Source organism: Barbus barbus (genome assembly GCF_936440315.1).
Source record: "Barbus barbus genome assembly, chromosome: 7".
Taxonomy (NCBI): domain Eukaryota; kingdom Metazoa; phylum Chordata; class Actinopteri; order Cypriniformes; family Cyprinidae; genus Barbus; species Barbus barbus.
In genome coordinates, this window is record NC_136735.1 from 18,949,152 (window position 1) to 18,963,896 (window position 14,745).

The 14,745-nt window shown below is 35.8% G+C and overlaps 1 pseudogene across 1 annotated transcript in view; it reads left to right on the forward strand.

Annotated features, from left to right (window-relative positions):
• The window catches only part of LOC306872676 (regulating synaptic membrane exocytosis protein 1-like), a 70,511-nt pseudogene that overhangs the window by 1,596 nt on the left and 54,170 nt on the right, over nucleotides 1–14,745 (forward strand). The window contains exon 2 of the transcript in view: nucleotides 9,300–9,513. The product of the transcript in view is annotated as a regulating synaptic membrane exocytosis protein 1-like (transcript). The remainder of the gene's footprint in view (nucleotides 1–9,299; nucleotides 9,514–14,745) is intronic.

Here is a 14,745-nt window from a genome sequence, read left to right on the forward strand (position 1 = left end):
ATGCTAAATTAACAGTATGTACACTAAAGTGTGTTAAAAAACCAAAGTAAAATTCAAAATTAAAGTAGTTCACAATAGGTTAAAATCACCCTCAGGGCCATATTGTTTTACATATTTAAATCTTAGTAGTCACGCTGCATCCAAATATACCTAGTTGCGTACTATAGTATGCCAAAAGAGTACTATATTCGAATACATAGTATTTTAAAAAACAGTAGGGGAAAAGCACCCCGATTTTGATGTGTGTATTCAATTGACACTTTACTATCCCATGAGGCCATTAAGAGTCCACATACTATCTACTTTTTCAATGTTTTTCATCAAATGTAGCACAACTTGTGACACAGCATCACTTACAGATGACACAGAGCACACATATTTTCTCAATTATGCTTAATTTTAACCAGTTAAACCCATTATGCCCATTGATATTTAGTAGAGAAATGTGATTTATGTGTTAGATGATAGTTAACATTTAGTGTTTTTATTGATTGATTTATTGATCTATTTTCTTTTTGGCTTTCGTTTGTTGTTGTCAGCGTGAGCATTTGATTAAATGCTGGTCTGAGATATTATATTGGTATATTTTTTGATCGGTGACTAGGGTTATCTCAATCTTAGCTGAGAACAGGCCAGCTGGGACAGATAAAATGCTGTAATCAAGCTGCTCATACTGTTTCAGGCAGCCTTGACAACAGGTCAGAGCTAATCATTGAGAGGTGATGTGTGAATGCAGCACCTGTTCAGGTCACGTATATGTGCCATCACATGCTACATGATCACACACATTTGTATATGAATATGCAGAGTTAAGATAAAAACACTGAAAGCTTAATCACAAGCACAACTAAAATGAAAGTATCCCAGACATCTATTTCACTTCAAATCTGTTCCAACTCAGACCTCTACAGACAAAATTCTACTTCCTCTTCAGAGCTCCTTTAGAGATTAGGTTCTCGGAACTTCCTCCTTTAAAAGAACTGAACCCACTGAAACTGAAAATTTCTTAAACTTAGGCACATTGGAAAATGTGCATCTACCAATGCTTTTGGCAAATCTACAAAGAACTATATTTCTGTAAATATAATTAACTGCAGTTTCCAGCTGAAATGAACACTAGAGGCAGTAAAACACCAACAACTTGACAACATGATTGCAGGGGCAGATTATTGATTAATAAAGACTTATTTTTGCATGGTTCCTTACACAATACAATGTTACGACTGAAAAAAATACTGCATAATTTATAAGCATAATGCATTTTGACGGTTGCATCACATAACGAGCTCCATTTTTTTGGCTTTTCCGGTGTTGTAAACTTGCTTAGTAGCTCACCTGGTAAAGTGCTGCACTTGCAATATGGAGTGTTCAGGAGTCCCGTGAAACATAAGTCACGATAAAAGGGCTCAAAGACCTGTAGAAACAAGCTAAAATAGCACAGTTTCTTCAGCAAATTAGTTATCTTACATTTGCTTCTGTTAACTTTATCGGTTAGGTTTAGTGTAGGTGGTATGGTATATACAACTCAATGGAAGAGTAACCTTTTAGCACCAACCAACAGACAATTAGTTTACAAACTGCTACAATATGTACAATAAGCAACACAATAAAACACCAAGGCGTTCACGTTCTCCTGAGAAAATTACATGCAATCTTAGTGCCACTTACTGAGCATTTCGATTTGAAAGTGTCGCAAATGATGCAAGAAGCAACATAATATATTTTTTTCAGAAATGTCGGCACAGGCATGTTTTTCCAGTGAGCCTAAGTTTTGTATTTATTTGGAAAAACCAAAATCATGAAATCATGGAGACATAGCAGAACTTATTGGAAATGTTCTGTAGCTCTTACTTGGAGAGCTGTTCTCCTTTGAACACCTCGTCCAGAACAGTGTCTTGCTTCTAAACCCTGTGAGTTTGTGGGCTCTGCAAAACCAAAACGAAGGGAATAAATTCCACCTGTGCTCCATTCACAGAATCCAAAAAAAATAGGCTTTAGGATCATTCAAAGGTTAGGATCAGATACAATGAAGAATAATTGCAGCCATAACAGACCACAACAGAGGTCATAGGTAGGCCAGATCAACCCATTACAACAAAGGCAACAAGTAAAGCAGAAAAACAGGGCTTTGTATAAAAGATGAAGATGGTGATGTACAAATATAAAATGAATATGACATGGCCTAATGTACACAAAATAAACAATTGAATCGGTAGTAGGGAGAAGAGCACATTTTAATCTTGAGCAGTCTGACAATACAAAACCTACATATCACAAGCCAATGGTTTTTTAGATTCCACATAAACTGTATGTTTAATTTGCATAATTGTAGCAAAATGTGCTAGTCCTTGTTGTTTCTTTCCACTGTAATAAAGCTGAGAGTGTAAGAATGGCAGCCATTTTTCCTTCTAGACTTATGAAACTGGTTCAGTTGTTAAGGACAGATTCTTGCTAGGCTCCCTCAGAACAGTAGCTTGGCTGCGGAAGAAAGTCCTTATAAAAAGATAATGTGTCTTACTAAGATCGATTTGTTGAAAAGACAAACATCGGATCATCTTATCTTGTTTCTTTCCTTTTTTCTTAGTATGAGGAAGGTTTCAAGGTTTCTGGGAGGAAAAACGTGAGCATTAAATTATGAATTGAAGCTGAAAATAGCTCACTTGGAAGTCCTTGCTGAAATATTTAAAAATTGAGCTCGTCATGGGCTTCTGTTGATGTTCCATGCCTATTTTAAAGCTGTTTATTTTTTACCTTCCCTCATGAATTCTTAGATTTAATTGTGTGAGTTGGCTCAGAGCATTATAATACTATTTACTTTGAGATGTGAATAGGCTCATCTGTTCTTCTAACTCTAAACTTTTCTGACTAAGCACTGTGTTGATAGGTTAATAATTACAGCCAGGCAGCAGCCATTTCATGTTTGCACAAAAATGCTAAGAACATTTGACCTTCTTTGAGACACCTAATTGCCAAGTGATTCAGTAGTGTTATTGGCTGTAGTTCATGGTCTTGAACGTTTTAGCATAGGTTATCATGAAATTCTTGTTAATACTGTGACTATAAAAACAGGGCATCCTCTTACATGATGTGGAAAGAGTGTGTGTGAGAGTGTGTGTGTGTGTGTGAGAGAGTGAGTGTGTGCGTGTGTGAGAGAGTGAGTGAGTGAGTGAGTGTGTGTGTGTGCGTGTAAATGAGTGTGCGTGTGAGTGAGTGTGTGTGTGTGAAAAAGCAATAGAAAAGTTGCCTTTTTAGCACTCAACAACATGAAAATTTAATAAACAAGCGTTCTGCATGGGTTGCCCGGGAATTCTTTATGTGTGTGTGTCTGTGTGTGTGTGTGTGTGACCGACTAGTCAGAGAAATCCCCAGTTCACCAATGCAGTGTTGACCAATCCAATCACTCATGGCATCACATCAATGCGTCAGTGAATGCAATGCATATATTGGCATATTTATGAGTTTTACATACACACACACACACACACACACAGAGTTGGAGATGTTGCCACAGTTCTTCTGGATTTAGTCTGTCTCAGTTTATTCTGTTTCTTTATGTCATTCCAGACAGATTCCTTGTGCAGACAAAAATGTCACTGGATTATTACAATTGATGGCAAATGGAATGTTTGAAAGTGTAAACTGATATTTCCTACTGACACACTACAGCAAAAGATAACGATAATTAAAATGAAAAATGGACTTAAAACCTTTTTTTTGTTGGTGAAAATACTAGTAGCCTAAGAGTTTAGCACAGTACACATACTATTTACAAATAACATACAAATAACTATATACACTATTTGAATAGTTTTCAAATAACTCTGAAAATCGGAAGTCTTGTCAGTGAATATCGAAAAAATTAAGGGAGGGTTAGTGAGAGACAATAAGAGAGTAGGCATAGGGTCCATTACAAAAAGCACTAAAGGCACTTAGTCTATAAATACATAAAACTTCCCAACAGCAACAGCTTCACTATCAGCAAAGTACAGCAATGTAGAAGATGCTGGACATTTTTATTCCCAGTACAGGTATCACACATCATTGGCATAATTATTAATAACATGAGACAACAATGGATACAGTGGATTTTTATAATATGGATTACTGTCAATTTAGACAGTTTCAGAGGTGGTTAAAATATTTTCCTATTTTGTGCAAAATTTTCTAGAAAGAATAGCCTGCGCAAAAGGTTACTGCATTTGTTCATTGCTATGGGGTTGCTAGGGTGTTAAAAGTGGTTGTTTACTATTATATCATTGTCTCTAAAAATCAATGGACCCCCCTTACAGGGCTTTCTTTGTGATAAGGTTTCTGACTGTTCCCTCAGATGAAACCTGGCAGACCAAACTGACCAAAGGTGAGCTGTTTGTATTTACATAATTTCTAGGGCATTGCTTACAGTATTCTCAGTTGTTTTTAGTACATTGCTGTGAAGATTTTAGGGTGTTCTGGGTGGTTGCATGCAGGCCCAAGTCAAAAAGACTCCCAATGATTTTCTGATCGCTCGATATGGCTCCAAATGTGGCTTAATGGCTTTTGTATACAGTACAGCCTGCAGAATTTGTAAAATATTTTGTAATAATTAATAAAAAAATTGCATGTTGTTTTTGTTTAGTGCCCTGAACAAGCTTAAAACTCCTGACTCTAAATGGATTGTGTTACCTTGTGAGAAAAAGTGAATGTTTGCCGCTTTTGTGAGTCCACTGTGTGAAAAGATGTATATTAAATTCATCATTCATTGTTGGAAAGGGTTCAGGGTCTCAGGACAAACAAAGGACTCAAAGTTTAAAGAATCAATTATATGTAAACTACTGAACTGGGTTATTTTAGTGATTAAAAACTAAAACAAAAAACTAAATAAAAAAACATGAATTTTTAATGATTTTATTCTTATTGATAGATTCTGCAAGGTTTATGTAAAAGTATGACCACAATATAAAAAATGTCAAAATTAGCACGTTAACGCTGGTGATTCATTTCAGTTTAACGGCGTTAAAAATATTTAAATGTTAAAGTAATAGCAGCCAAATAACCTAATAACCCAGCTGCTGTGATGTCTGTTAATCAAAGAACAAAAGAAAAAAGATGAAATCAATAACTTTTATAGCTTTTAAGCTTTAAGAATTAATCTATATTTAATATAGAATTCCCTAGTGTTTGATAATTCAATTTATTCAGTTTCTGTATATTTCCAACTTGCTGAAGGGCACAGGAAAATATGACATTTATTATGGGTTTATGTGAAGATTGTTTTAAGTTCACTTAAATTAGAAGTTTTTTTTTTTAAATCTAATAAAAGTTAAAATTGCTAGCTCTCAGTTATACTGTAATGTTGAATGGCTAGACAATGGTAGTAGTATTGATTATCAGTAATACTCGCCTTCAGTTAAAATAGATGCCATTAAACAAATATTAGAAATATACTTTATGTTGTTTGTACATTAATTTGAAGATTGAATGTGAAATTATTGCAAACTAACAGTATATGTAAAAACTTTAATGTTAGGTGGGATTAATCATGATTAATCGCGATTAATTTCAGAACAACATGTGCGATTTAATTAGTTACGTTTTTACTCCCCTATGATGGATAAGAATAGATTTTAACCTATGAGCTACGATACTTCTCTTTCTTTCCACTGCTCTGTATCTAGTTTCAAATCGATGCAATGGTGGGTGAAAATATAGATTTTACTTTTATGAATGAACTTCGCTTATAGGCAGTTATAATGAATCTTACAATATTTATATTTTAAGATTGTATTTATTAAATGTAGTTTTGCTTAATTATACTGATCACTCTACAAATTGTATTTTCCAAGTTCATAGTAATTTATAAATTCACTGAAAGCCTAAATGTCCTCTGTATGGGGGTTGAGTCATGTTTTTGTGGTCATTTTTCTGATTCAACTAGACACTTTCAATTAATTTGTGAAAAATCAAAAAGAGTGAGAGAGAGAGAGACACACCCAGTCAAGGTGGCAGACGAGAATCAGCAAGTGAGATGGAAATAGTCCCTTTTCTCTGCTCTCCACCCTTTTCTGTGTTGCCCTTCTTGTCTCTCTTCCTCTTCCTACCATCTGTCCATCCATCCTTGCTGTCTTGCTCACACCTACTCTTCTGATGTAATCAATGGGTGATAATTACTATCCAGGCCATGTCTGAGAAAAAGAAAAAGAGAGAGAGAGAGGGACATCTTGTGTCTGTGGGGCATTTTAAGGCCATGCATGGATCATAAAAACTAGAGCAATGAGGATCTGTACAGAGAATACACAAAAACTAGAGGGGAATTTCCTTTTCACAGCTATACAAATTACTCTTAGCCTTTTTTCCATTTAATTATATAATACTACAAGGAATAGCTTCACAATATTATGAGTATGATATTGCTTATATACAACGGTTAAAGAAGTTAATATTGTGTAAGTTATATAGACACAAAATTCCAATTACTGTAGTGTGTCTATTTTTCATTCACCAGAAAACATAGTTCCAAACAATGTCAATCCACACAGTTCACACTGTAGTTCTATTCCTGAATGAATCAGAGTTTTGAATGAGTCAGTAGACAGAACGATTCAGTGTCTATCTGGAACATGTAAAACAGAAGTGGATTGATACAAACAATGAAAAGTCTATTAGAATAATAATACATGGACTGTATCCTAGCACTCTTGGCGAATCGAATTTGAGCACTGGAACTAAAAGTTTTATAATCATTAATGTTTTCAGTGTAGTGGTTAAATCTGATTTCATCATACATACAAACAAAAGTTTACTATATTTTAGTCAAGATTTTGAGTGTCCCTATGTTGTGTCTTACTTTCTTGGCAGAATTAGGTCATCCTTGTGTTCTCTGATCCCACAAGGAATTTTCTGTCACACAACAAAGTTGAAGGAAAGCTCAAAGTTCTCAAAAGTTTCCTGATGTCTTAAAAGAGTGTTCTTGTCTTTTGGAGTCCCAAATACATCATCTTTTTTGGTCTGCTCCTGGGATTTCGCACAGCTAAGTTACAAGTTACAAAGTTTATGTATACCTCACAGTGATATCATCAGAGGCTACCGTAGAGTTAAAGGGATATTTCACCCAAAAATGAAAATTCTCTCACCACTTACATAATTTACCCATTAATTCTATAGCATTTTTTCCATAATATGGAAAATGGACCAATTGTTTGGTTAACCTATTTTAGGTTACGGTTAAGCCTATGTTTTTGTGGTCAGCAGAAGAAAGAAACTCATATAAGTTTGGGACAACTTGGGGGTCAGTTTTCATTTTTGGATGAACTATCCCTTTAAGCTGCAATTTTAGTACTTGTTTAGCCTTTTGCGAAGGCGTAGAAATACCACAGTTCAACCCTCAGAGCTAACCTCAGTCTGTTCTAACAGAAATCTATTAATGTCTACTTGTATTGGTGTTTCTATTTTGGTCCATTGACCAGCCATGTGCTCTATATTGGTGGATCTAGATTTAGCCATATCAGCAACCTTTTTAACTTTGAACTTTGAAACACAGAACAATTCAGAATCTAATTTAAACCTAAAAATTAGTTTGTACATTTATATTAGGATTTATGGTTCTTAGTTCTATAGTTCCAGTCTATAGGCCCTAGTTCCAATCTTTAATGTTTACACTTGAGCGTCTTCAAAAAAAAAAAAAAAAAAAAAATCTCATCATTAGTTACTCACCCTCATGTTATTTAAAACTTGTGACTTTCTTTCTTTCTTCTTTCCTGGAACACAAAGGGTGACTATGAGAAGTAACTTATGTTATGCAGTTATTTTATATACACACATATATATATATATATATATATATGTATTTATGTATAAATGATAGATAGATAGATAGATAGATAGATAGATAGATAGATAGATAGATAGATAGATAGATAGATAGATAGATAGATAGATAGATAGATAGATTTAGTGTAGAGCTGGCTTACTTGTGCTTCCATGATGGCTGGAGACCTGGTCCCTTGCTACCATGACAGCTGTTCCCAGCTGAGAGCATTGACCCAAAAGACTCAACTCTCTCTACCTCAGCAGCATTCTCTGGGGTCATCATCTTCAAATGTAACTCTAATAAGAAGTTTACCCATAAGTGTTTGTGTTGCTTTTCTGAAAAATAACTTCATGTTTGTAATCTTCATTCTTCTGGAAACCCATACACATTTTTGTCTCATTTAGAAGATCTTTTGCCAAACCTGATTCAATATGTGTGTATAAATGCGCATACAATGTCCATAAATCTCCTTAAGCACATCCACGCATAACCTTAAAGAGGTCACTTTTCTTTTCTTTGATTCCTCTGCCAATGATTCATCCTTGTCGCCACGCCTTCGACTTCCCACGTAACGCTTCATCCTGACTGCGTAATATAGCATCACTGGCCAAGACTCCCGAAAGTCACAAATTCCATCCAGATACCTGGGACTGCAGTCTGCTGTCTGATTCCAGAAGGGAAACTGCAAATGTGGTCAAGCAAGAGAGAACGCTAGCATTTACAGTCATGGAGACAAGAAGACGTGGGAAGTGTGCTTTTGTTAAAGAGTTTCAGTGGATTTTGGAGTCGCTGTTTTATGCAGGTTTGGGATTTTGAAAGGAAATTGCAGATCATGGCTGTTCGCCACAAAGAGAGGTGATGCTTTGCACTTGCTTTTGCAATTTTGTTTTCTTGAAGAATGATTTTTACTGCAGTGTAACCAAAATACATTTAATGGGGTTGAACAAAACTGGGAGATATTGGGTAGAAGCTGAGGATCAACGTTTTTGGTTACCTGTCAGCTTATAGTGTTGGAGGCAACTTTTACAAAGAAATCCATGCAATGAATTCACAATTTACAATGATCTGTGTCTTTTTTTTCAGGGGAATCTATTTTAAATGGCTTAATGTCTTTACCGTGGTCATTAGAGCTGCTAACCACTTGCTATAAGAGAACTGTTATACTAATGTGATGTTCCTTTGAGAAATGTTTCTGTAACGAAGCCCCATCTTTTTAAAGCAGACAGCAGCACCTCATTGGCAATTCATTAACAGTTTATTTTTATTCCAATGAAGGGGAAGACAAACAAAGTGGAGTTAGGTTACAATTCAGATGAAGTATGAAAGATTTAATTTTGATAAGACACCTAACTATAAGACACATTTTGGATATAATATGATGTTGTACATAAAATAACGATTTTAGTTGATCGTCTGCAATAGTTGGAAGATAACAGTTTTTCTAACAATACAAACAAACTAACAAATGCTTCTCCTTTCTCTCTTTCTTTCTCCCTCTTTAATTTTCTGTCAGGACACTGCACCAGCAGTTTGAGAGTTATAAGGAGCAGGTGAGGAAGATTGGGGCAGAAACGAAACGACAGCAGGCTGTCCATAAAGATGATGCACCTACCTGTGGCATCTGCCGTAAGACCAAGTTTGCAGATGGCTGTGGGCATCTGTGTTCCTACTGCCAGACCAAGTTCTGCGCCCGCTGTGGGGGAAGAGTGTCGCTGCGCTCAAATAACGTAAGAACCCACTGAGAGACATTCATTGCTTTTTTCCACTCATACTCCATGTTGTCAGTTCCATTTCATTTGTTTTATCTTGTTTGCTTGAGAGCTCTTTTCTGTTTGTAACTACATAACAGTTGTTTGGTTGATTCCCTGATGTGGAATTTGCTGAATCTGTATAAACCATACAATTCAGAGCGATTACAGAGTCCAAATCCAGAATCCGAACAGTTAATCTCAGTTTCTCCTATCCGCACAAGTCTGCAGATTTGGACTGCGAATCCAAACCACCCACAGCTCCTCTGAGCTTTATAAAGGCTCTTCTTTGAGTGAAATCTTCATTGATTTTGCTAAGAACCAGCAGGGTAATGTGTGGGACTGTTTCCAGCAGCACAACATGCAAGGGTCTATTTTAGGATCTCATCCTTGCCTGCTGTCTCTAAAGACGCCCCCCTCCTCTAGAGTGTCTTACCTGAGAATGGACTCATCTCACTGGGCATGCTGAGGAACAATCTGCCTTAGTTCCGTCCTGCCCAGCTGGGTGAGGTCCCCTACTGTCATATATAGACCATTTCAAAGTTTTCAATAAGGAATAGTAACAGTGGGGCTCTAAAAGCAGTTTTCTGTATTTACTGTTAATATGACATAAAGCATATTATGGCAGCTCAACCCTATAATGGTGTTTACATTAGGGGTGCACAATTTATTGGTATCTTATTAATAATTAGTCTGTATTGGTGATTTTAAGCTGATATTAGATGCTTATTTGTATCTGTCTATTTTAAGATTTAGATAATCATCTAGCACTAAATTGTATAGGGTTAGCTCACCCAAAAATGAAAATGATGTTATTACTTACCCTCATGTAGTTCCAAACCCATAACATTTTCTAAACACAAATTATGTATTTTTCTTTTTTTTTTATGAAACCTGAGAGATTCCTGTGCTTCCAGTTCTCGTACTGTTGACAATATATGAACATTTTGATGGAACTGACTTGCAATGGAGGGACAGAAATCTCTGATTTAAAAAAAAAATATTGTTTATTGTAAAATATTGTTTGTTTTATTTATCATCTAATCTAATTTATTAATTATCTAATTATTATGTAATTAGAAAAGAAACTTATGAGTTTGGAACAACTTGAGAGCGAGTAATTGATGACAAAATTAACATTTTTAGTTGAACTATCATTGGAAAGATACAGAAAAATAATATGCCAAACTATTTAAAATTTTTACAAGCACGACAGAGTGATTCGGCGTGCAGATATAACGTGTTGGTGCATAAAAATCTGTTAATTTTCATGATTCTGTCAGGTGTGGTTGAAGGAATAGAGCGAGGACTCACTTGCAGGAGGAAATAGGGCTTTATTAATAATAAAAATTAAATAAACAACAAAAAACCGGCAAGGCTTTTGGACTGCAAACACAAGGAGATTATAAAGGGAGCAAATGAGGAGGGTAACGAGTAAACACAGGTGGGGCAAATTAACCAATAATCAGGAAACAAGGTGGGTGGGGTCCAGACAATTGACATGAGAGCACATGGCACATTGAACCAAACAAGACAAGCGAAGCCATGTGCTCACACAAAACAAAAACACAAGCACATGGCCAGCAATACAAAAATCACTAACCATTTGCAAAACGGGACATGAACACGCAGCTAATGAGGAGACTATCCCTAGAGTATCCCTAAGTGTGTTTGCCAGAGTTTTTATGTGCTTTCCATCCTGTCAAGGGTTTCTGCCCCAGCCTTGATCACTCAGACTCACTTTTATGCTAATCAAAAATGTCATATCCTCTTAATGGTCAAGATTAAGATTTTCTTCTGAGAATTTTTTTTTCTGTTTTCCTTTTGATAATTCTCATGGTAAAGATCAATTGGTGTCAAATTCTCCTAGCCAGCACCCAGAATCAATCAATACCTTGAAAGGTCAAGGCTGCAACAGAGCACAGCTGTAGTTCTTGTGTTTCCCTGTTGGGGGCATTACAGAGACAAAGGCATGTACAGACCTCCTAAATCAAACACAATTTGTCTAAGAAATATGATGCAGAGGCACAGATTCAGCGAGGCCTCACGGTGTTGAACAAGCATCCTGTGAGGCTGCTTGGACACCTCATCTGTGTTTTGTGATGCTCTCCGTTGGGTATGAGTGGAGAACATGTCTAGAGGTGTCAATTCTGTTCTCACATTTCATCTCTACCAGAGAGCCATACATGACCATTGTTGGACATGTCTGTTGTTATGTATAGAAAACAAACCTTTGATCACCCACAGTTCAGTGTTACATGTATTAAACATGTATTAAAATGACTATTATTAAAGCATTATTTAAAGCATCTAATTGCCCTTGTCACTCTCTATGCATATGTTTGTTTTGACGCACAAGAGAAAACTCTTCACTAACACTTTTTCCTCCCACTCTTCCCTCTCCCCATCTCTTTTTCACACACTCTTTCTTTCCATTTCTCACCATTTATTTTCAATTTTAATTTCACACTTTTTCTCCTCCACCTCCAACCCTCCTCCTTTCCCCCACTACCTCTGTTTGCTTGTCTTTCACTCTCTGCTTCCTGGACTGCATGACTCAAGGAGGATAAAGTGGTTAGAGTCTTTCTTTTCTATTTGCTGTGTGCTCTGCTAATGCGATTTGAGGAAACTGTGTTACGTCTGAATGTGCACAATCACGGGATTGAATGGATTAATTCCATTTCTGTTGCTAATATAAGAAGCTGTGTATGTATGTGAGAAAGTGATTTAAATCTATTGCAAAACCTTCAGTAAAAAAGCAAGTTAATTTGCTCCAAAAAAAAAGAAAAAACCTGGCAGCTGTGGATGCCAGAAATTCACCGTAAAAACACTATGACCATATTTCAGTTATTGTGGGATGGTATATTGGTGCCTGTATGTTTTACAGCTTATGACAGTGAGTGATATAATGTTAATATAGATACTTGAACTATCTTAAAATGTACTGAAGACCACCAAATTAATAATACAGGTGGTACAATAGGAAGCCTGATGAATCATCATGACTCAGAGTTTGTCGTAAGTGGACTATAATAGACTATAATAACACTAACAATGCAAAAATGTTTACCTAATAACAGAATATGCAACAAAAAATAACATGATGTACATAACTGATAACAAATAAAAAATGACTGGTCTACAGAGAAATTGCTTGTAAATTTCTTATTATTCTATATTATTATTACCAAATCTTGGCCCCTCTTGTGCACCTCAATTTTTGAGTGAAAATTGTCAAAATGATCCACAAATAATACTTTTTTTTTACTCAAAAAGTGAAACTTTTCACATAGAGTTACATAAACTAAGATTATTGAAGTTTATGATCAATCACTTAAAAAAAGAACATGTACATATAACATAATCAAGTACATAAAACCTGTACTAATTGAAATAAAAAGTTCATGAAAAGGTTTAATCGAAGATTTGGTGATTAATATAGCATAATATAGCAAGAGATATATAAGCAGTTTTTTTGTAGGTTGGTCATTTTTGACTAGGAACACCACAAGTGTAACAAGATGGGGATTTGTTTTTTTTTTTTTTTATAACCTGTGGAAGCAAAGTCAGTAATCTTTAGTCCAATGTGATAATATTAGCATTTTCACTAAAAAAGGATATCCTCAAATTGGTCAAAATCCCTCCTTGGGTCAAAATGACTAAAACACAACATGAGGGTTAAATAAAATATAACCATATGTGATGTGTCATGCATAGACATCTGGGATGTCCTTTTGCTGTTTTTTACAGTAAATTATTCAGTAATTCATACTTCTTACTTGTAAAAAAAAAACATAAATTTGATCATATTTTGTGGTATATGGTAGGGTAACTTACAGTTAAACTATTAAAAGGTTTTTATTATAAAATTTTTACAACTTTTCCAAACATTATTTTCAGTGTACTGGCATTGACATGGCATTGTGTTGTAAAATTCAGTTGATTTTTCTGCTATATTGAGCACAAACTAAATTTAACTAATATTGCACCCATTATTTGTCTTCTGTTCATGCAAAGTGTCTCATAGGGAAAGAGAGGGTAAGACATTCTGAGTATTGTAGATTCTGCATGGGCAACGCCAATTCTTTCCTCATGAGAGCCAGCTAATAGGAAACTAGCATGTGTTGGCTGAACCCCATCCCCCTCCCTTCCTTGTTGCTACCGCCAGGGATGCCGAAGTCGTTGCCACAGCAAGGGGTTAGGGGAATAGGGTATTTGGATTTGTTGGAATATTGATGTCTCACAACTGGTTGCTCTTTAGTCAAATGGGTTTAACTTAATCATTATGTAAACTGCGCTTATATGATTTTCAGCAGTGACGTTCTGAACATGGAATGGATTCCCTTTCACTTAAAGTGCTACCAGTGATGAGAGAATGCTTATCTGTGCATGTTCACTGCACCTGCTTGTGCCCTGGGACTGCAATAGGCATGCCACGGGGTGAAAGTTCAAGGCTAAACGTCAAGGTTTTAGCACGTAATGTTATAGTCGCAATTCACTTTGTTAGTATTGATGAAAGCACTCAGAGAAAAATACTTACCCTGCACTCCAGTGGGCACTTGCGATTTGTGCGTTTTTATGTGTGTGACGTGTTTCCTGTCAGGCGTCTGTGTTTACTGCTGTGTTTGTGCTTGTTGTCTCTTTCTGAATGACTGGTAACGGTACTGAGTTTATGCTGCTAACATACAAATATAATTCCTTTCTTGCCTTTTTAGCATATACCTCTGAATGTTGCGTGTGGTTGTAATTAATCAATTTGGTAAAGAGCTCAGCTTTCATATAGGCAGAGTCTTTACAACTGTAAGCCCAAAGTATGCTTCGTTTTGTACTTGTACACTTATCATATGTGTACAACCAAATGCATATTCTTCATTTGATAGCATACATTAACACAGGTGATCGATACACGCACATTAAAATGTTTAGGTAATAGAAATAAAAACAAATCTGGTTTAGATGATCAAATTACAAACCTATGATATAATTAAATAAGTATATGCACTACGTGTTTCAGAGTGAAGTGCGGCACTGTGTTTGTTGACACGCGAGCAGCTTATGATCAATCACAATTTTTATCAGAAAAAAAGCCAAATTGTGCCCCAAATCCCCAAATTGTGCAGCCCTACTACAAGTTATGACTGATAAAAATGTTTTGCACTCAGCAGTTGCGGTCTCACACACACACAAAAAAAGATTGATGTAAGCACATTT